The 21,854-nt window shown below is 40.3% G+C and overlaps 1 long non-coding RNA gene across 2 annotated transcripts in view; it reads right to left on the bottom strand.

The window, feature by feature from the left end:
* Nucleotides 1–866: 866 nt before the first annotated feature.
* LOC122559673 overlaps nucleotides 867–21,854 on the bottom strand; it is a 58,432-nt gene continuing 37,444 nt past the window's right edge. Inside the window, exons 1-3 of one of the 2 annotated variants that reach the window (XR_006314496.1) lie at nucleotides 9,585–9,688; nucleotides 9,300–9,425; nucleotides 867–1,028 (exon numbers count right to left, since the gene is read on the bottom strand). This is a non-coding gene — a long non-coding RNA (uncharacterized LOC122559673). Of the gene's footprint in view, nucleotides 1,029–9,299; nucleotides 9,426–9,584; nucleotides 9,689–21,854 lie in introns of those variants that run through there. The other variant, XR_006314497.1, reaches the window with a different exon arrangement.

The raw sequence follows: 21,854 nt of genomic DNA, 5'->3' as shown, positions 1-21,854 counted from the left end.
TTAACCACAAGTTTCCTCCTTTGTGAAAGTCTTCAGTCCATTAAAGTTCTAGGTATTAAAATTAGAGGGCAAAATTTGAAAATCAGTAGTCTATATTTTATCATTCATCACACAATTCACATGAACTTGCAAAATAGCCTATCTTTTCCTATTTGGGCAAATCTTTATGAAGTCATTACAATACAAATTATACTCTTGTAATGATGCCTACATTTCTCTAACCTGTAAAAAGGCTGATTTCACATTACTATTGTAGAACCTTTGCTCTAAATTTGTAATCTAGAAAAGCGCTGGGAGAAGCTCTATCTAACAAGATGGTAAATAAATAAGTGATATCCAGCTCCATTCTGATATTGGCCTAACTGTCAGAAGTATTTAGAAAAACAATGAAAATAGATTCTCTGGTCAGATGACAGAAGCTAAGTTTCTAATTTGATCAATATTTTTATCTTGCACTCATCAGGACAATGCATAAGAATTAAAAATGTAAAAGGAAAGTAATATTTATACTAGTTGAGAGGACAGTGCTGATAGACTCTGATTGTTAGAAGCATTACTATAGAAAGAAGCAGCAGTTAATGATGACTGACAGTTAACTGCCAAACTTAGTTTAAATTTTAAGCACAGGCAGATTAACTCTGATTGGCTAAAGCATTGTCCTGAGAAATGAACCAGAAAGTAGCTGTCAACAATTTCATTTAAATGGAACAGGTACAGATATGTAAGTGTTCATTTTATCTGCAAAAAGCAGGACTCTGTGAATAAATGCCTTAGCTTCTATTAACATGCAAGTGCTCCACATTGCAAGCCTGACTTGATCACCTTAAATTGATTGTCAGCATTATTCTTTACACACTCAGGTTTATTTCACAAATGCTTTTCAATCACAGAATGATATGTAATGTTGGATACTGGATTCACAGTCTTGCAAGCACCATTTAGTTGGGTAGGGTTGGTACCTTCTTGCCTTGTTGTTATGAACGCCAAATGCTTTATGATCTTTGATCCAGCCTCTGGGGATGTACAGCCTACAACCAAGAAACATGACAAAATCATTTTTTTTCTCAGCAGAACTCAAAGAATACTTGATTCTGGCAGAGACATGAAATATCTATGCCAACAAAGGGAAAAGAAGCTGCCTAGGATTTAAGCCATTTGTGGATGACTGATGTGGGGGAATGAGTAAATGGACTTTCAGAGTGATCCAGGAACTTACTCTCAGCAGTGAGAGCTAGATAGTGTGCCATTTTCCACCAAATTTCAACTGCCCAATCAGGATGAAGAATGACTGCCAACCCATTCACAGTGGGTGGAGTAAGTTTCTTAACCTTTCTCTGTCAACCAGGCTGAAGATGATTTCACTATGAGGCAGGGTTTGGGCATTGTGCTCAATAATTATGATTTTATCTATCCCTAAAACAGTATGTACTCTTTTGTAAGGTAGGACAGTATGTAGCGAAGAAAATACAAGAAAGTATTCACAGGTTTGAGTGGGCAAAAATCTGGCAGATGGAGTATAGTGTAGGAAAACATGAAATTGCTCACGGTGGTTGGAAGAATAAAAAAACAGAGTATTACTTAAACTGTAGGATTATGAGATGTAGAGGGATGTAGGTGCTTAGGGATTTAGCCATGATCATATTCAATGGGCTCAAGGAGCTGAATTGCCTACTCCTGCTCCAAGGTCTATATGTTTTTGTGTAATAACTATTAACATAAAAGTGGTTGCAAATTTTCAACACCACATTATTTGCAAAACAAACTTTCTCTATAACATTGTACGATAAGCTATTTACGTCACATCATATGGTGCCCAAACTATTTACAAGCTTTCCAGCCATTGCTCACACACGCCATTAGTAGCCTTCTTTCCTCCTGTTTCATCCTCTCCCTACCACTGCTTTTGCACATTGAGCTCCCCTCTCCATAATGGGGTGTAGGGAAAGTATGTCACAGTGGAGCCTGTTGGCTCTGTAGGTTTTGTTGGGTGACTCCCATTGAGTCCGAACAGGTCAGGCATGTTGAGAATCATCTGGCCAGAGGCAAGTTGATAGTTCTTGGATGGAATTTCCAATGCAGTCATGTAGGCATGGAAGAGGTGCAGGACCTGTCCACCATTGCAATCTCATAGACTGTGGAGTGCCCCCTCTGGCTGGATACCTGAGGTACTGTCCTATTTCCTTGTGAGGTGGACGTTCTTGAACAAAGCGAAAGGCTCAGTCAGTCCTGTAACTGTCTGCCTCCATGAATAGGATGGAAGCTGCCATGGATAATCAACTGTACTCCATCAACCCATTCATTGGTCCTCACGACCAAAAGAAGGATGAGAATGGGACAGGTTTGACAAGTCAATCAAAAACCTTGTGTGTGTGTCACTCTCAGTTGCTCTTGGATAAAAACTTGATCGTTTTCCCATTACTTGCTGTCACCCAGCATCAGTGAACAAGCACTAGCTTGTCTTCCTTACTCTCCTAATGTATGGTTAGCATGTCGCTCACTGTTCATGCATCTCTTTCATTCTCCCCTGTCTTTATAGAAGGATGTTCTGTGTCTCCAAATGGTTTGACAATTGATTCCTGAGTAAAGTGACTCCCACTTTGCCTTTGAACATAAACTGTGCTGGGGAGAGTAGTCCTTCTCTATTGGTTTTGCACAAAAATGTAGCAATGCAATGCAAACATCCTGATAGCACATACTATTCATTTTGCTAGACGGTTTGAGGCATGGATAGTGGGTTGACAATGTGTTATCAGTCACTCCTCACTTAGCATATGTCTTAGGATGGTTTGCCAATGAACTGTAGTCCCTTATAAAATTCTATCTGCTCTGCTATGCTGACTAAGTAGAAAATAATGATAATTGTTTCAGTAATTGTTGCACTCGTAATATTGTGAATTCATCAAACAATGCAAAGGTTGGATAAATGATCTGTGTTGAGAACGTAACTGTCCCCAAACCCTGTGAATATGTCCATTGCAATTTTTGTCCAAGAAGTGAAGGAATGTTTTTTTGGCTGCAAAAGCTACCCCCACTGCTAGGATTAATATGCTTCATATACATTCATGAGTTGTTGAATATCCTGATTTTTCAGTGCTCAGTATGCCGTGTGTTACCCTTTGGGCCTGTGTCTTTAATAAATAAAGGCCTGTCTGGGCTCATGGTAATCAATTCACGTGTAAAATGTTGTACGTTCTTCTCAGTATGTCATGCTGCAACAGGACTCAACAAAATGGAGATCAAGAGTCAAAAAGTGTGGTGCTGGAAAAGGACAGCTGGTCGGACAGCATCTGAGGAGCAGGAGAGTCGACGTTTTAAGCATAAGCTCTTCATCAGAAATGGAGACTAAGACCTTTATACTATCAGGTCATATGCCATGATGTGGTGACAATATCATGTGCACAACTCAAAGGTATATTACATATGAGTTTTGAAACACAAGACAACATGCAGGTATGGTGTCGCCATATTATGGCATTGGTGTGCTCATCCTATTGAAAACAAACATTCCAGCTTTGAACACATTGATGAATTAACCTGATGAGTTGCTCCAGTATCCTCTACCTACAGAGTAGATACTGCAATCACAGTGCATTAGCGATACAAAGGGATGGATACAAAGACTAATTTTCTTGTAAAAAGATGATTCAGACCCAGACCGCTAGTATGATGCTGCACACGGTAAAGAGCTAGAAGGCCTGATTTCATGTGAATGGAATAGTAGTCTCCATGTGCTAATGAAGGTACATAATCGGGGACAGGAAGTTCAGATGCAAGACAGGATCAAAATGGAGTAAGGTGGTAAAACTTTCATAAGCAAATGCAGCAGGGCAATTGTTACTGAGTGCTCTCAAGTTAGTCGGCAGCAGCAGCTTTACCAGCATTCCGCAAATCCAAAGGACAAGTCAAAAAAATGCTATTATCCTTAGTTCTCTTTATAATTAAATTAATTTGTTTGTGGTTCTGCTTTTATTAATCGAGGAAGAGTTTTCAGTGTTTTGAGATCTGTACCTCAGAGCTCTCACTAATCCACCCGGTCAGACAATTCAGCTCAATAATAGAACAGGCACATTCCATTTATACTTCAAAGAAGACTATATTCCCTCTTATTTTTAGAAAGGTGATTTAAATATGCAAAAAAATTAAGAGCAGCTTAAAAATCTGTCAAGACTAAATTAAGTCAATGTGTAACATTACTCAGATTCTTGATTAAATGGCACCAAAATGTCGGCCTGGAATTTTCTAGGTACTGCTGCCTCTGTCACTGTAACTTCACCATACATATGAACTATGTGAGCCTAATCCACCTACTCTATGAGGGTCTCCTGCCGACGCAGCTGTGGTAATCCTTCACCCACTGCTGAGAGATCGGAATACGCACTTCTGCACGCTTGTCAAAATCTGTTCTAAGATGTTCAACACTACTCAAATCCATATCATGAAAGCTTTAGATTATTGATCATCAGTGTTTTGAAGGCTGAGCCAGAAGGTAAGAACACCCTGAAAGTACACATGAAGAGTATCTCAGGTTGCAAGTCTGGGCAACTATTTCCTTTCCTTCTGCTTCTACCATTTACTTCTCAGTTGTGACTTCAACTTCATCTTGTGCCAACTCTTTGAAGTCCGAACCTAAATTTCCCCAGGGTACTTGAATCTGTGATGGTGCTTATGCCAGGTGCAATTGAATAGTACAGCAGAGGGATTACATGGCATTTTGGGAATTTTAAGAAAAAGGAAGCATTTTTTAATGAATTGCTGACAAGGAACAGAGATTGATGAGATAGATTGATATTTGCAATACATCATGTTCTAATATAGCTAATATTCTGAACACAATAATATTAATGGCATAAATCCCCTGAGAAGGCCAATGTTTTATTTCACTGTTATAACAGTAAGAACGTGAAAACATAAGAGTATGTCATGTAGCACTTCAGGCCTGTTCTATCCTTCAAAGTGAGCATGACTTATATTTCATCTTAACAGTACCTCCCTTCAATATCCCTTTATTCCTTAATATTACAGGTCATTGTAATTTTTTCCCCAAAAGTATGTTACTTGAGTTTATTGTCTTCCCATGTGAGAACACACTCCATTTACGTCCAGATTTTACATGCATTCTTCTGGATAGGAACATTCCAGTGAAGGTTCTCTGGCCCTCAAGCCTGCTCCACCATTAAGTAAGATCATGACTGATCCATTTAGGTTTAGAATTTCACATCCCAATCTTCTCCCAATCATCTTTCATTCCATTGCCTAGCTATCTATCTCTGACTTACAAATATTCAATGTGCCCCACACACCAAATAACTTCTGAGGCAGAGTGTTCCAAAATCTGACATCTCTGAGTGAAATAACTTCTCCTCATCTATGTCCTAAAAGGGTAATCCTTAATTCTTAAGCAGACCCACAAGAGGAAACATTTTTTTCTGCACACACCTGATCTAGATCATTCAGAATTTTATACATTTCAATCAAACCATCCTAACTGTAAGTTCTACTGTAAAGGGTCCAGTCTGTCCAAACTTTCCTCATTAGGCAAATGTAGAATTGCCAAAAATACCAACAGGAGTAGGCCATTAGGACCTTCGAGCCTGCTCCACTGTTCAATATGATCATGGCTGATCATCCAACTAGTTACTCTGTTCCCGCTTTCTCCCCATACACTTTGATCTCTTTGGCCCTAAAAACCATATCTGAATTCTTCTTGAAAACATTCAATGTTTTGGTTTCAACCACTTTCTGTGGAAGAGAATTCCAGAGGTTCCTCACTCTCTGAGTGAACATGATATGGAGGGGTCTCTAGGTCAATCTTGAGTCAGACTGGTTCTATTTTCAAAGCTGGACTACAAACTGGTGTTGTGTGATTTTGAACTCTCTGGGTGAAGAAATTTCTCCTCATTTGAATCCAAAATGGCCTATCTGTATCCTTAACATGCAATTCTGGTTCTAGACTGCTTGGTCATTGGAACATCTTCCCGCATTTAGCCTGTCTAGTTCTGTTAGAATTTTGTTGATCCCTATGTGACTTCCACACCTCACTGTGCTCCCCCATTCTTCAAAAGTCCAGTGATTATATAGTCCTAACTGATCCAATCTGTCTTCCTATGTCAGTCCTGCCATCCCAGGAGTGAGTCTGGTAAAGTCTGTTCCTCTTCACACATGGTTCGAGTTTCTGTTCCGTTCTAAATCTCTCTCTCGACCCAGAGACTGATGATCCTATGGAATTCTCTTCCACAGAAAGTGGTAGAGGCCAAAACATTGAATGTTTTCAAGAAGTAGTTAGATATGGCTTTTAGGCCCAAAGGGATCAAAGTGTATGGGGAGAAAGCGGGAACAGAGTAACAAGTTGGATGATCAGCCATGATCATATTGAACGGTGGAGCAGGTTTGAAGGGCCAACATCATTATTCCATCATCATGGTGTCTGCTTCTGATGTCAATCCCATTTATGTACAGTTGCCTCCAATAAAATTATCCAAACTGTCAAATCCTCTGACCCCATTAATAATGTATAATTTCATATAGGCATGTTAGTAAATATTACTTTTAGTAAATAGAAGTTAAAGAATTAAATCTAGGAACGTGGAAAAGATAACAATAGTTTAACTGATTAGCCACTTACATGTCCTGATACACCTATTACTCCTAATGAACTGTAGACATTCAATCTTAGAAGCTATATTTTATACAACATTAAAATAAATAGATTAAGTGACCAGTTTCTCCCTTTGTGTGTGACACGTCTCACAGGAGTGAGATATTTCACTGCATACATTGCAGTCTTTTTTTATACTGAGCTATTTTAAACTGGCGTTCTATGTTCCACTTAATCAGGTGTTTTTTGACTTCAGATTTCTGTATACTTTAAATCAGCTCCATCAACAAAGACCCTTTCAATTGTCAGTTCAGAGTGTCATTAATTAAGTGTAGGTTCTCAAGACGATTGGGATACCAACTGGATTTGAAAGTAGGTGAAGAATGGAAATTTTGTCTATAAGGCTGATTAACCTTTCTTAAGTGTAACGTTTAATGAAGCATTTTGTTTTAAAATGGACTGTTTAGGTGGCAGCAGCCAAGAGCTAGAAATTTGACTGCACCTGGAACCTGTCACTGCAGGGCTGCCAGCTCAGTATTACAATCTAGGCATGCAGCCAGCATTATCCATTGGCTGCATTCCTGTTTTAATGAGAAATTACGCTTCACTGACATGTTAAAGACAGACAAAACCTCCTAATGGGGAGATATATTGTGACTGCAGACAACAGGCAATGTATGATGAAAGCAACTGTTTGATTGTCACCAGTTAGCCCCTAATTCAAGGATAATTCAGGGCAGTGGGTTAATGCCCTGGCTCTTCATGGAACTGAGCTGGTTGATTCTTGGCTTTCAGATATTGAGTACATTTGGCAGGACATTGCATAAGGTAGTGTGATCTGGAGTACAAGCTTAGCTTCCTTTTCTTTTCTTCTCTTCTTATATTCAGTCTCTTCATTAAGATATTGAACTTGATAGAGTTATTGTAATTTTAAACAATTGGTCGAACATTATAAACATCCAAAGTTTAGAGATTTCTTTCAGTCACAAAATTGTGGGTGGCACGGTGGCACAGTGGTTAGCACTGTTGCCTCACAGCGCCAGAGACCCGGGTTCAATTCCCACCTCAGGTTACTGACTGTGTGGAGTTTGTACATTCTCCCCGTGTCTGCGTGGGATTCCTCCCACAGTCCAAAAATGTGCAGGTCAGGTGAATTGGCCATGCTAAATTGCCCATAGTGTTAGGTGCAGGGGTAAATGTAGGGGAATGGGTCTGGGTGGGTTGCGCTTTGGCGGGTCGGTGTGGACTTGTTGGGCCGAAGGGCCTGTTTCCACACTGTAAGTAATCTAAAAAATTATGAGCCTGCTGAATGCCATTTCCAAGCAAACAGAAGGTGCCATGTTTATCCAAGATACCTCTTCTAGAACTCTCCCTATTTGGGATGAGCAGAGACCATCTTGAAAAAGGCTCCTCAGTTTCAAAAGCTATTGACAAAGACTCATCTATTCTAACAAAGGGACTCAATGATATGCAATTGTCACCTGTATGAAGATTCTTGACAATGATCTCCTAGGTTCACAGCCCCATCCCTATTGGCAATCTTGTATCACCATAGGGAGACCATGGTCCATGGCTTTGTTTAATTTGGCAGCCTTGGGCACTATTATTGTCCATGTGATCTTGGTGGGTTGATGGTCAAATTCTGGCAAAAGAGAAAGTAAAGACTGCAGATAATGGAGACCAGAGACAAAATGTGTATTGCTGGAAAAGCACAGCCAGTCAAACAGCATCCGAGCAGCAGGATAGTTGACGTTTCAAGCGTAAGCACTTCATCAGGAATATCAGCTTACGCTCAAAACGTCTACACTCCTGCTCCTGGGATGCTGCCTGACCGGCTGTGCTTTTCCAGCACCACACTTTTAGATTCTGGCGAAGCATGACCTGGCGAAAGTGAGGACTGCAGATGCTGGAGATTAGAGTTGAGAGTGGGTGCTGGAAAAGCACAGCAGGTCAAGCGGCATCCGAGGAGCAGGAGTATCGATGTTTCGATCAAAAGCCCTTCATCAGGAATCCTGATGAAGGGCTTTTGCCCAAAATGTTGAAGCATGACCAGGACTACCTTGCAACTGCAGCCTTCTTCATCCTTTGCAGCACAGTCTTCCTTCACATGTTCTGCCATTCTGTCACTTTTTCGGCTACCATTTGTCTCCTCACATTTGACTTTACCATATGGGTGACCCAAGGGTTTCTTATAGCATCACTCAATGGATTGTTCAATCATTGGTTGGAGATTGGATCTCTGACCTGTTCTCACTTTGGAGTCTTTGCGCCAGGGGACCAACATGAGAAAAACAATCGCAGTCATACCCCCATTCACACCCCATGGGCTAGAAATCCAGTCAGCAATATACCCAATTCCAATCAATCTAGCAGTACTTCAAGTCAGGTCCTGAAGTCTGACAGAACTGGAGACAAGCCTGAGCTCTAAGAACAATAGTTTGGACCCAGATACACTCGGGTGTTCTGGCTCTGGAAGGGTTAACACCAAACCACAATAGCTATATCTGAAGATCCAGGAGATTCCTATGTTCTGTGGGGCTGCCCTGCACTGGACCGTAAGGGATCTACACAAGACTGGAAGCCAGTACACCAAATGATATGAACCTTACCAACATCCAAAAGTGTATAGGTAGGCCCAGTTGTGGGGTTTAGGTGGAGGGGGACAACATTGAAGTAATGTCCAGGTCAAGAAAAAATGTTATACCATTTTTAAAATTAAAAATTCCGATCCTCTTTGCAGGCTTAGACCTGGTTCCCAGCCTAGTGGTAGTCTCCATTCCAAGCCAGAGTCAGCGAGGTATGTCTGATCTGTCCAGATGTATTTTTTAACCTGAAAGTCAAGACAATAGAAGTTCTGTATTACTAATCCCAATTCTTCCTACAATAATAAAAGAATATTGTAATTGAATCATAATATGCAGAGGAAGATAAAGTTTCTAAATTCTTAAGCTCATCCAAACAGGTTAGCATATCTGGGGCCTGCCCTTACTTTCTGCCTTTCCAGCAAACTCCTGCCCGCATTATGGCAGGCATAAAGTTAGAAGAGCTGCTCATTTTTGATGCCACAATTCTTTATTAGCTCTGAGATGTGACCAGCTTTTTATGTATCTTCCAGATTATATAGTTAAAGACATCGAGTATCTGTAGACAGCTGATTCAAATTGAAGTCATGCAGGGAGAGAAAACATGAGCAAAGCTAATTTTAGCGAGTGATGACATATTAGACATGCAGAACTTTATCAGCAAACTGTGAACCTGAATAAAGCCCAGCTGGTGAGTCAGTAATTTATTAAAGTTCTTTTTCTGTACAGCTCAGAACTTTGCAAGAAGCAAGCAGAAGGCTTAGATCAAAGATTTCTATTTACTAATTGAAGCAAATAACTGAGAACTTAGTGCTTATGTTATGTTGAACAGAAAGGACACAGTTGTCTAAAGGATTGTAAACCTAAATTTAATTAGGTATGAAGTTCCATTACTGCAGGAATTTTGAAGCACACCAATGATACTGAATATTTTGTTCCAGAAAAATGCATAGAGGGATAATTAGCAATATATTTATGCTTTGTGAGTTACACTGCATTTAGTATTGCTTTGCTTAGAACTTTGTCATAATAAGATAATTATGTTCTGACATCTAGGTGTACATATTAATGAAGGTGGCTATTGACACCAATGGCAGAGTCTAAGTTGAAATGTCTCCTCAAAAGTCTTTAATAAGTCATTACCTCACTTCCTGTATATGGTCTGGGTCACAATATTCCTGGTGCTCAAGTCCTCAGCCAGAAAGAAGCAGGCCTTCTCATTCAGACCTACAGTGTTCTTCCTCCCAATAGTGATTCCCCCTTTCAGGGCAGAGTTACAAAGACTATTTTTCCTCTCAGAATGTTGTGCAACTTTGGAACTCTCTGCCTTAGGTGATGGTGGAAACAGGGTCTTTTGAATATTTTTATGACAGTGGTGGATAGATTCTTGTTAGGCAATGGAATCAAAGCTATTGAGGGCAGATAGAAAAGTGGAATTCAAAACGCAAACACATCCACCATGACCTTATTAAGTGGTGGAGCAGGCTCTTGGGGCTGAATGGTCTCCTTCTTCTCCTATTTCCTATCTCTCCAATATTTCATTTCCAGTAAAAAGATTATCCCTTCTCCTCTTGAGTGCATCTTGCATGAACTTCAATAAAATGGGATGACTTCCTTGCTGAAGGTCATGGCAGTGCATTGGAATTAGTAGTTGAATTGAAGAGCATGAAGAATAAGTTTTGATTTTAACTTTGTACACAAAAATGTGTACAGCCCCATGAAAATTCCTCCATTTTATTTAAAAGGGCAATGTAGAATTGGAATTTTTGGGAGCCAGGTATTCTTTGTGATTGATGCACAAAGGCAGCACCCAGATTCAAGGACCCTTTGAGATGCAAAGGCCTGTACACATTCTACACACTTGCATGAGCTGTTTTTGTTTGCACAATAACTGCATGTAGATGTAATTATGTTCCTTGCTGTAGATTAAAAAAATACTGACTGCTGTGATGGTGCACAGATTGTCATGTGTATGCAACTGATAGCATCCTGTGTCTTTGGTAATCCAGTCTGAGAAGTGCCTGCAAATGCCGGCTCATTCTGGCTATCACAGTGGAAACTGATATAGCTCTTAATCCTGTAAGGCAGTCCATCCATCAGCTGCCTGAAGTACATTCACAGCAGACGTTGATATTCTAAAGATGGCTCAGTAGTACACAGCATGACACGAGAGGGGGGAAAAACAGTGACAGCAGGACTTTAGCAGAACTTTTGACAAGCTTCTGCATGGTAGACTAATTAATAAAGTTAGATCACATGAGATTCAGGGTGAACTTGCCAATTGGATACAAAATTGCCTTTACAGTAGGAGACAGAGGGTGGTGGTGTTTTGGACTGGAGGCCTGTGACCAACAATATTCCACAGGGATGGAATCAAAATCAGCTTTGGCTTGTCATTATGTAAGTGATTTGGATGAAAATATAAGAGGCATGTTTAGTACGTTTGCAGATGACTCCAGAATTGGTGATATAGTGGACATTGAAGGTTATTTAAGATTACAAAGAGATCTTGATCAGTTGGGTCAATGGGTTCACGGAGTTTAATTTGGAATAATATAAGATAATGCATTTTGGCTAAACAAATAAGGGCAGGACTCATTCAGTCAATGGTAGGATCCTGGGTAGTATTGTAGAACAGAGATGCCTAAGAGTTCAGGTACATAACTCTTTGAAATTTGCATCATAGGTAGACAGGGTAGATAAGAAGGCGTTTAGCACACTTGCCTTCATTGCTCAGATCTTTGAGTATAGGAATTGGGACACCATGTTGAGGTTGTACAGGTTGGTGACACCTCTTTTGGAGAGCTGTGTGCAGTTCTGGTCACCTTGTCATAGGAAGATCATTATTAACTGGAAAGGGTTTAGAAAAAAATTACCAGGATGTTGCCAGGAATAGCAAGATTGTGTTGTAAAAGCTAGACTGGCTCGGCTGGGACATTTTTCTACTGGAGAGGAAGAGGTTGAGGGATGATCTTATAGAGGGTGATAAAATCCTGTAAGGCATAGTTAAGGTGAATAGCAAAAGTCTTTTCCCTAGGGTAGGGGAGTTCAAACCTCTGGGGCATTTTTTAATTTGAGAAGACAAAGACTTAAAAAGGACACAAGAAGCATTTAAAAAAAAGGAGAGCGGTTCATGCGTGAAATGGACTACAAAAGAAAGTGGTGGATTCAAGTATAATTACAACATTTAAAAGGTGTTTGGATAAGTACATGAATAGGAAAGGATGGGAGGGATATGGGCCAAACGCAGGCTAGTGGGAGTAGTGTAGTTGGGAACATGTTCGGCCTGGACTAGTTGGTCCGAAGGGTCTGTTGCCATGCTGAATGACTCTCTGAGTGACAATAGAGGCTGGTAGGAGGAGGAAGAGGAATAGGAAAATATTTCTCAGCAACAGGTCATTTTGACGCAGGTCTTCAGAGAGCAATTCTCCTACCTCAATCTAATCAAGAAATGATTTGGAGGAGCTGGTGTTGGACTGGGGTAGACAAAGTTAAAAATCACACAACACCAGGTTATAGTCCAAAAGGTTTATTTGGAGGCGCTCGCTTTCAAAGCACTGCTTCTACACCACATAGTGAAAGAGGAGTTCTTCGAAAGCTGGTGGCTCCAAATAAACATGTTGGACTATAACTTGGTGTTGTGTGATTTTTAACCTAATCAAGAAACATTGGGTATGCGATATCTGTACTTTACCAGGGAGGTGCACCGCAAACCTCCTACTCTTTGCAGTTGAACATTTAGCCTCTGAGCAGGATGAGGGCAGCATTGCTATTCACTATAAACTGGCCAGGGCATTGAACGTCCTTACATCAGGCTCCTTCCCGTCTGGAGTAGGAGCTACCTCCACCATCCCACGGTCTTCACACCATTGTTGTATAACACTGAGACACTGGATGTGAAGAGAAGGGATTGCTTTCTGTAGCACGGCTTTCTGTGGACAGGGTCACCACTGTCTGAAGACATTTTTCCCTCTATCAGTCCTAAATAGCGTACTAAATGTATCCTTAGACTGTGACCCCATTGCGGATTCGACAGTCATTAGAAATATTCTTCCTGCATTTACCCTGTCTAATCTTGTTGGAATTTTACACATTTCTATGAGATCTCCCCTCATTCTTCTAAAATTCAGTGATTACAGGCCTAACTAGTCCGTTTTTGTGCTCAGATCCCTTCTCGATCAGTTATAGCATTCTGTTAGCCTTCCTAGTTACTTATTATACATCCATACTAACCCATTGCAATTCAAGCATGAGGACTCCCAGATCTCTTTACATTTTTGAATTCTGCAATTTCTTACTATCTCATTAACATGCTTTTATTGTTCCTGCTAAAATGGATGAAATTCCATTTTCCTATATTATACTCTATTTGCCACAACTTTGGTCTTAATCTATCTTTTCTTGGCTCATTTTGTCCTCTTCACAATCAACTTTCCAATCTACCTTTGTGTCTTTAGAAAATTTGGCTTAAATTCCTTCCAAGTCCTTCCTCTATGCATCTCATATAATTTGTAAACAGTTGTGGTCCCAACACAGATCCTTATGGCACATCACTTGTTAAATCTTGCAACATGAAAAATGCCCACTAATATGTCTACTTTCTGCTTCCTGTTAGCCAGAAAACATCCATACAAATTTGTGAACTGCTAGACCATCACATTTTATTTTCCATTATAAATTCTTGACTTACACCTTATCAAAGGTCTTCTGGAGATTAAGTACACACAGCCATGGGTGCTTTTTTGTCCACATTACATCTTGCCTCCTTAAAAAAAAGCTCCAATACATTAGTCAAACATGATCTCCCTTTGACAAATCATGTTGACTTTGCCTGATCACCTTGAACTTATCCAAATGCCCTGCTATAACTTCTTAAATAATAGCTCCTAACATTTTCTATCTGACAAATGTTAAGTTAACTGGCCTAACTGGTTGTTTCATGTTTTCTGCATCCCTCCCTTTTTGAATAAAGCAATTAGATTATCTTCCAATCGAATGGGACTCACTGAAACAACAGTGTTTTGGAAAACTAAAACAGAAAATTAAATCAAATTGCCTGCACCTCCTGTTATCTACTTTCCCCATAGCATGTGAGCAGATTACGCAGCCCCAGCTTGTATTTCTGATAGGTCAAGAGAGCTGCAGAACAACTGCAGCAGCAATAGGTACAAAACCAGGGCAGTGGCAGCTGTTACCTTATCCTCAGCCACATGCTGCTTCACAGAGCAGAGCTGATGGACACTGACATCCAGTTGAGAGGAGGTGAGAACTCTAACAGCAGGGTCTACAAACTAACAGTCAGCTTTTTCAGCTTGTGAAAGCATCAGTTTTAAACAATTCAGCTTAATCAGTAGGCTCAGCCTTCAATGGCAGGACATTGCTTACAGTCTCCTGGATCAATGGATTATGTGGCCACACGTTGACAGTGGTCATCAAATTCCTGTCACTGGGGAGCTATCCTAGTTTCTCTACTTCTCCATGCCTTACAGAGTCATCTATCTGAACTGTGCGTTTAATTGAGGAACTGTACCAGGTTCATTTCTGCTCCTACTCCCTTGGCATCAATCCCTGCATGGAATACTTGAGAAATTCTTTACCAGCTGCCTTAAGTCTCAATTCTCTTCAAGTGAAAGATCGGTATTAGGTACCTTGCTGTTTGAGGTTATAGAGTCATGCAGCACGGAAACAGATCCTCTGGTCTAATTCATCTATGCCGACCAGGTTTCCCAAACTAAACTAGTCCCATTTGCCTGTGTTTGGCCCATTTCTCTTGAAACCTTTCCTATTCATGTACCTCTCCAAATGCCTTTTAAATGTTGTAACTGTACCTCCATGCACTACTTCCTCTGACAGTTCATTCCATATATGCACCACCCTGTGTGTGAAAAAGTTACCCATCAGGTTCCTTTTAAATCTTTGCCCTCTCATCTTAAAAATATGCCTTCTAGTTTTGAATTCCCGTAGCCAAGGGAAAAGGCCTTTGTCATTCACCTTATTTTGTGCCCAACATTATTTTCTAAAGAGACAAAGATCTATAGCACAGAAAAAGGTTCTTCAGCCCATTGAGTCTACAACTGGTCAAAAACAAGCACCCAACTGCAGTGTTCTAATCCCACTTTCCAGCACTTGGTCCATAGCCTTCTATGTCTTGGCAACACAAGTGCACATCTAACTACTTAATAGACATTATGAATGTTTCTGCCTCTACTATCCTCTCAGATGGTGAGATACAAATGTGGTGAAATATAACCCTGCTGCTATTCTGATGGACTGCTGCAATTCAATAATGCCAGGTTTAAGGTTCTTATATCAGTTTTGTCTCTATCCCATTTAGCATGTTGGTAGTGTCACATGAAGCATGTTCTGACTGTGAAGATGATGCTTTGTCTTCATGAGGATGCTGTGCTGATTATTGTGGTCAATGTGGACATAAGTCTGTGACAGATAGATTATTGAGGATGTGGTCAAGGATGTGGTTTCCTCCTCCTGTTGATTCACGAGACTCTGCCACCAAACCAGATTTTTGTAGTGGTAATAACACCTGACTAGTAATCCAGAGACATGGGCTAATGTTACAAGGATGTGGTTTCAAATCCCACCTTGGGCAGGTTGTGAAATTTGAATTCAATAATATCTGGAATCAAAAGTTCATCTAATGGCAGCCATGTAACCAATGTCAATTGTCGTTAAAAACACATCTGATTCATCGTCCTATAGGAAGGAAAATCTGCTGTACTTTGAAGACCTAACCTACATGTGATTGCAGGCTCACAGTGATGTGGTTGACTCGTAACTGTTCTCTGAAGTGGCTGGGAGACCCAATGCCCATCCAAGGGCAATGAGAGATGGACAATGAATGCTAGTCTTTCCTATAATTCCCACATCCCATTCAAGAACTTGTTTTTTAAAAAAAAACTATTATCTTCAGTACTCAACCAGCTTAGTCAGTCGTGATGCTATTGAGGACAGTAGGTAAACCATATGTATATAGGACACATTTGTTCATGGGTGCAGCTCCTACTTCCACCTGTTCATATGTGCTGTCTCACACATGCATTTGCATGCAGTTATGCACTCATGCTCTCTCATTTTCACTCGCATAACCATACAAGGTCTTATCATTTACACATGCAAGCACACAAAAACATGCCAGGAAATACCTTTAACTCCCTTATAACCTTTTAACAATGGTGGAACTGCTGTTTGTGTAGGCCCTGACTGGAGTTGTGCAGAGGTAATGCCTCTCAGTAAATTGTAGTCAGCTAATCAAGGCAGCTGTCACCAATACTTGACATGTCCATGTTTGATGCTTCTTACAAAGTAGTGTTTGACATGAAATAATACTGATTAATCAGCTGACAGTGCTAGAGAAATGGAGCTAGGGAGAAATAGGGTTTAGCCAAATGAAGGCACAGAATTCATTGATTTGATCATGTGTGAATTAATGGCCTGAAACTTCATGAGGTCTGAAGTCAATATTGAAGTTGTGCAGGGGCATTCCCTCCTAACTGTATGCCACTGTGCCACTCCCTCAGGGAGTGAATAGTTTCTGGAAGGCTAAGTGACAGTTATTACTTTGTCAGTGTGACCAAGTTAGGATGTTGCTTTAAGTTTATGGAGCAGCCCGCTCAGATTTGTAAGGTTTTCCTTTCAAGTGGTGTTGGAGTGCCTGTGCCTATGTTTTGTCCAAATCCAATATTTAGGTAAATGTCAAGTGACCTGGCTGGTACTACTCCTTTTGTACCTTTGTGAAAGATTTTGATACAAAGTGAGTCACATATAGGGAGGATGGCAATTTCCCTTCCAAAAGGATATTAGTGAACTAGTTGTGTTTTTGAAAACAATTATTAGCGCCATGGTTATTATTACCGAAATGGATTTCCTTTAGAGGTTTATTTAATTAACTGAATTCAAATGCACAAATCATCATCAAGATTTGAACTCATCCCTCCATCATGAGTTCAGTTATTTTGATAATAAATCCAGTAAACTAAACATTATACCACCACAACTGATAAATACACTTATCCCAAATCCCACTGAAATAACTGATATTACAACTGGCAATTTTAAAAGAGAATTATTACAACAATTTTTGCTCAAAACTAGAACAACACAGAAGGAGGACTTCTGGACATAGCATTAACTACTTCAAACTCATCTCCCAATTTTCACTAAGGGGCTGCTGTGACTGAGCTGGAGACTGGTGGAACCCAGGATTCAAGGCCCTGTGTTTAGACGGTATTTGTAAAGGACAGCTGGAAAAGTAAACATCTTGTAATTCATGGTCATATTGGACCACACTGATAACTTTGGGACTATTTTTTGATATCCTAAGGGAATTGGAGAGTAATTTCCCAGAAAAATGTTTGAAATTAATTTTGACTTTTAACCTGTTTTCTGGCTTCTGCCAGAAGATACGACAGTACCAGTTGGACTCAGATTGGCTCAAAGATTAGTGTGGGAGAAACAGGATCAAATTGATGGGATGTTGGCACCAGTATCTGGGAAGGAGAATCTGCTCTGTTGGGGTAGATTCCACCTGAATCATGCTGGGACCAGAGTCCTGGCAAATCACAACTAGGACTGTGGAGAGGGCTTTAAACTAAATAGTTGGGCTGGGACGTTCAGTTGAATGGAAAATTATGGAAAATATTCGAGGCAGGTCGGGCTCAGCAGAGGTTATTAATGCTTCCAGAATAAATAATAAAACAGAGTATGGAAATCCTCAGGAATCTATTTCAAGCACAGCAAGTAGGAGATAACTATGAGAAGGGGTACAGTCAATTCCAGCCTGAGGGTATTGTACTTAAATACACACAGTGTACAAGACAAGATAAATTATCTTAGCACAGACTGAAATTGCTGGGTACAATGTTGTGGGCATCATAGAGATGTGGCTGCAAGGGAATTAGAGCTGGGAACTAAATATCCAGAGATACACATCCTATTGAAAAGGAGAGGGGTGTGATGCTGGAAAAGCAAAAGCAAAAGGAGTAGGAGAATCAATGTTATGGGCATAAGCCCTTCTTCCGGAATGAAGGGCTATGCCCAATACATCAGTTCTCCTGTTCCCCAGATGCTGCCTGACTGGCTGTGTTTTTCCAGTGCCACACTCTTTGACTCTGATCTCCAGCATCTGCAGTCCTCACTTTCTCCTGGATAGGCAGAGGGAACAGGGTTACCTTGTCAGTAAGAAATGAAATTAAATCAAAAGCAGGAAGTCAAGTGGTGTGGAATCTATGTGCGTAGAGTTGAGGAACCGCAAAAGGAGTAAAGACCCTGATGGGAGTTATGTACAGGCCTCCTAGCAGTAGTCATGATATGGGGCAGAAAATAAATCAGGAGATAGAACAGGGATATAAGAAAGGCATTATTAAAATACTCATGGGGTCATCAATAAGCAGATGAAGTGGGAAAATCAGGTTGGTTACAAATCAATTGGTAATAGAGTCCTTGAGGGAACAGGTAATTCTGGATTTAGTGATATGTAATGAGGCAGATTTGATTAGGGAGCTAAAGGTGAAGGGACTCCTAAGGAGCAGTGACCATAATAATGATAGCATTCACCCTGCAGTTTGCGAAGAAGAAACTTGAATCAGATGCAATGGTATTGCGATTGAGTAAAGATAGCTACAAAGGCATGAGAAAGGTACTAGCATGAATAGAGGAATGACTGACTAGCAGAAGGCAGAGATTGGGGATAAAAGGGTTCTTTTTCAGGATGTCAGCCAGTGACTATTGGAGTTCTGCATTGAGGACCTGGACAAAAAAAAAAGCATTGTTGCTAAATTTGTAGATCACACAAAGTTGAATGGAGGAACCAGGTAGTAGTGAGGAAGCAGTTAGGCTGCAGAAGGAACTGGAAAGGCTAGGAGATTGGGCAAAGAAGAGGGGAATACAATGTGGACAAGTTTGAGGCTATGCACTTTGACAGGAAGAATAGAGGCACAAACTATTTTCTAAACGGGGAAAGGCTTCAGAAATCTGAAGCACAAAGGGAATCCTGAACTGGGACTCCTCAGATTAACATACAGGTTGATTTGGCAGTTAGGAAAGCAAATGCAATGTTAGCATTCATTTCAAGAAGACTAGTAAACAAAAGCAGGGATAAAGTGTTGAGGCTGTCAAAGGCTCTGATCAGACTGTGTTTGAAAAATTGTGAACAGTTTTGGGCCCCATATCTAAAGGAAGGACATGGTGGTGTTGCAGAGGGTCCAGGGAGTTTACAAGAATGATCTCAACAATGAATAGCTTGTCATACAAGGAGCAGTTGAGGACTCTGGTTTGTGTACTCAAGGGAGTTTTAAAGAATGAGGGAAGGTCTCATTGAAACTTATAGAATACTGAAGGGCGTGGATATAGTGGAAGTGGAGAAGAGGTTTACACTAGGAGAGACTAGAACCTGAGGGCACAACCTCTGAGTGAAAGGATGAACCTTTAGAACAGAGATGAGGAGGATTTTTTTCAGCCAGAGGATGGTGAATCTCTGGGACTCATTGCCACAGAAGGCTGTGGAGGCCAAGTCATTGATTGTATTTCAGACAGAAACAGATAGGTTCTTAGTTAGTAAGTGAATCAAGGATTATGGTGTAAAAGGCAGGACAATGGGATTTGAGAAACATATCAGCCATGATTGAATGGCGGAACAGACTTGATGTGTCAAATGACTGATTTCAGCTCCTATGTCTTACAGTCTTGTGGACTGAAGAGGTTCATCAGTTTTACTGCATAAGAAATTGCAGTGGATGAGATAGGCTTGACCATTCAGAAGATCTTATTCTGCCCATCATTATTTTGTATGCTAAAGTTTTATTTCAATTATTTATATGTGTACAAGTTTATCAAGTGGAAGCCAACTTGAAAGGAAAATATAACCTGAAGTATTGAAACCAAAGGGGTGGAAAAGGAAAGAAAACTGTGTGTATTCTGATATGTGCACAGGTCCTATCAAGGACCAAATAGCAGAAGAGCCAAATTCTCTAATGGGCGATTGCAATCTAGAGATTGCCACTGGTCTTAGCTACAGACTGTGTGAACTCTGGCGTAACACATCAGGTACAGCATAGATAAAGTGCACATTTCCCACTTGCCCACTACTCTGGTCATTTCTGTCAGATGGATCAAGCTAGCCCCAACCAGCAGACAATATTAACTCACATACTGCTGTCCACCAACCAGCTCTTAGGACATCGCCTTTCCGGAAAATCTCCTGCAGTTCCTCTCTTATTAACTGAGGCTTCAGGAGTCATATTACAATCTCACCTAACCTTGAACTCATTCTAATTAACAAAGTTCTCTGAGGAAATGGTTAAAGTTTCATTTAAGGAACTATAATCACCCTACAGTCAAAACATGTTGCATGTGTTTCTTCTCGTGCATGACAACTGGGACAAGGCATCTTCTATGTATCAGCATGGTATCAGCAAAATTCAGATAGCCTGGGAACAAATGAGAAAACATGGAAGCCAAGTCTTTATTCATTTATTAACTTTTATTTGCTGATCACTTGGAGAGGGGAAAAGTTACAAGTGGAAAGAAAGATAAGAAAGAGGGAAAAGTGAGAACAGGAATCCTATAATTCTCTTTCTAACAGTATGTTGGGAGTATTGGCACCACATAGATTGCAATGGTTCAAGAAAGTAGCTTATCATCTTGTTCCCCAAAGGCAGCTGGGATTGTAGAATAACCAGCAATCATTCCAGTTATGTTCACACTAACAATTACAAGTATATCATAAAGAAAAAGATATTGGATGTGGCAGCCACTGCAATGTTGAGGTTATACTTATCCAGAAAGAATGATACCAGAACTGAAATATTTCAACAACTGAAAACTTAGAAAAGTTACTTCCGAGGGTCAACATCATTAAGACGTTGTGAAACAGTTCAGTGAGGTGTAGTTAGGGCAGACATTCCCATTTGTGGGCACGCCTAGACCTTGAAATCTGTCAAAATAAGATGGTCACTAATAAATCCAATAGGCAATTGAAGAATAGCTTCTTCTGAGTGTCAACCCTGATTGGTAGCAATCTCATTTCTGAGTCTTCATGTTCAGGTCCTAAGGTCACAGTGCTTCAAACTCGGTTGACTCTCCATTGCAGTACTGAGGAAGTACTGCACTGTCAGATATACCGTCTTTCATTGAGATATTAAAACTATTGTGCCATTCAGTAGATTCCTGTTGCTTTTTGAAGAATAGCTGGAGAATTCTTCTGGTGCTCTGATCAGTGGCAAAAAACAGAATTTCTTGTTGTTTGTGGGAGCTTGCTGTGAATAAACTGGTTTTCCTCATTAAAACACTGACTACAACCAAATACTTCATTGGCTACAAAGTGTGATGAGATGTATGGTGGTTGTGAAAAATACCAGACACATGCAGTGTCTGTATCATTCTGTATCTCATTCTAGAGAGTGGTAAGTATGAGGGAAGTTCAGGATATTTCTAATCCACCACAGTTGGAACCTGACTCAACAAACATAGAAATGTAAATGGATCAGTTTAAATCTGCCTGTCATCTGAAAATGGACACAGGCCTGATTTTATACTCCACTCTGCAAAAGGACATGGGGGCTGAAATGCTCAGCTATAATAAGCTACTCCCATTCAGGTATCACCAGAAAGAAATAACATGAATAACATAGTTATGTCCTTTGATTTCTCCAAATAATCAAACT

This window comes from Chiloscyllium plagiosum, chromosome 19 (genome assembly GCF_004010195.1).
Source record: "Chiloscyllium plagiosum isolate BGI_BamShark_2017 chromosome 19, ASM401019v2, whole genome shotgun sequence".
NCBI lineage: Eukaryota > Metazoa > Chordata > Chondrichthyes > Orectolobiformes > Hemiscylliidae > Chiloscyllium > Chiloscyllium plagiosum.
This window is presented reverse-complemented; position numbering and strand designations above follow the sequence as displayed.